The sequence below is a fragment of the Cynara cardunculus genome (genome assembly GCF_001531365.2).
Source record: "Cynara cardunculus var. scolymus isolate 2C chromosome LG 17, CcrdV1, whole genome shotgun sequence".
Classification (NCBI taxonomy): domain Eukaryota; kingdom Viridiplantae; phylum Streptophyta; class Magnoliopsida; order Asterales; family Asteraceae; genus Cynara; species Cynara cardunculus.
In genome coordinates this window covers 31,469,834-31,472,285 of record NC_037544.1, presented here as the reverse complement: position 1 = coordinate 31,472,285, position 2,452 = coordinate 31,469,834, and positions in this window count along the sequence as shown.

Below are 2,452 nucleotides of genomic sequence, written 5' to 3'. Positions count from 1 at the left end.
AGGCATAGAATAAAAGTAACCATGAAACAACAATTATGAATACAATATGGGTAACACATACACCTATAGAGCACATAATAGGCATATATCCAAGTAAACTCACAATAGAATTCGGTTGRATTAAACCGAATGTCAAACCGAGTGGTCGAATCCCATTTCCAAATCAAAGTTAGAAAACCACCTCCAAGACTTCCATACAAGCTCAAACAATCCCTGGAAGATATATATTCAAAGTCTCATTAGTGAAGCACAACAAGAACTCACCCAAACCTGATTTCAATTAAGGTACTCTACTTTGGATTTCAATATAAATACTCAACTTGCAGAGCTGATTTACCCCTTTAAAACTCAAAATCACCAATTCAGATCTAAAGACAAGTTGTAGCCCTTTCTCTTACCTTTCTAGGGTCTACTTATTCCTAGTTTTTTGAATTTTCTATGATTTTCTATGGTTTTCCAAAAACAGGGCTGTAATCATCCTATTAAATGCTCAAAACACCCATTTTTCTCCAAAACATTACCAATACTAGCCCAGTAAGTTCCAAATTCATCGTTTCACTTATTTTTACCAAATTCCACAACAAATTAATGATAAACCATGATTATAACATCAATTTCTACTAATTTCATTGTATCTCAAATTGACTCCTAAAAGTCAATACTTGTTCTTGAGCTAACATCACATTTTCAAGAGATCTTACAATCCATCCTTGGATTTCACATACTAACTAATAATAACACTTAGTCCTAACATAATTTCATGATTTCATCTGTAAATCATCACATGCAAGGACTCAAACTCTATGCATGTCATCAAAATGAAGATATAATATGAGTTTTACCTTCAATTTCTCTATAAATCCTTCAATAATCTTGATAAAACACTTGATTTAGGGATATATTAACTCCCAAGTGTGTGTAATCGCACCTTAGAACACCAAGACTGATTTTGAGAGAAAATGGGGTTGAAAATGAGGCTGATTTGAGGTTTGCGACCTAAATCCCAAGTTGGGTCGGGTTGACCCGGTTGGGTACCTGTTTTGACCCCTAAACACTAAAAAAAATTGCATAACTTTTTGCTCGGGACTCCGTTTTCGATGAGGTTTTCGCCTACGCTCCGAAATGAGATAACCTACAATCTCTAATAAAAAATTCCATTGTTAGAACCCAATGCTCAAAACCATACCTGAAAAGTCGATGTTTTCAACACATAATTAAGCGTATTAGGAAAATGGATGTTACAGAAAAAACGACTGTTGAGGAAACGCCATGATGAAAGAAATGGCACGTTCTCATCCATGATTGGATGAAAGTTGGAGGAGGTAGCTTGTGTTAGACTTTTATGCGCGTCTCAAAGCATCTTGTATTGAAAACAGAGAATGTCGTCATAAAGACGGTTAATTAACTATTTCTTTTAAAACGTTTAAGGTTTAAAGAAATTCAAAGAGTCACATTCAGTGATAAGACAATTACCGAGTAATAACCTTTTAAAACATTTTGATCACTGAAGAAGAAGGCTTCAGTGATGGTTTCAAGTTTTAAGAACCGAAAAGAACTTAGAAGAATATTTTCAAAAAGACTTCAGTGTCAATGGTTAGATAATCACTAAAACTGACATTTAAAAACATTTGAATCACTGAAGGTAGAAAGGTTCAATGATTATTGATATGTATTGAGAATTCAACATATAATGCACCCGGTTTACGTCTTATTAGTTAAATTTATTTCCTTTCATTCCCACTTTGGGTCATTTTTATTAATTTTGTTATACCTTTGTTATTATGAAGCTAAATATTGTGGTTGACTTGTTGGAACTCAAAGAAAGAAACTAATGGAGAATTTTTTGCTAAACAGCTTGATGTTACAGCATTGGAGCAGCGGCTACCTGATACATGCTTGGCTTTGCAAAGAGCTTAATGATTAAGTTGTTGCCTTTTGAATGCTTGCTGGAGGACAGCTGGAAATGGCTGGAAGACTTTTTTAAAATCTGGGATTTTTGACTTTTTAATATTTACTTGTACTTTAGATGCTCTTTGGTTAACTTTTGGGTATTAACCTTTGGGTAAATATTTTGTTGTTTTGTGCCTCCATTGGGTATAAAAGGAGATGCTTGGCCCTTCATTTACACACCTTCTAACAACAATTAAGAGAGCAAAATTAGCTTGCTAGGGCTGATTTGTGGGAAACATTTGGAGAAATACATGTTCTTCATTTTCAGCTTTCATCTTTAATTTTCTTGTCTTTTAATTTTTGTTCTTTACTTTATGTTCCTTTACTTTTACTGTCATTTACTTTCCGTTATTTAATTTCCGCAATTTACTTTCTCGTCATTTACTTTTCCGTTCTTTACTTTCTCATTATTTACTTTTCCATTCTTTATTTTCTCGTCATTTATTTTCCGTTCTTTACGTTTATGTCTTTACTTTCCGTCATTTATTTTTCTTGTAATTTA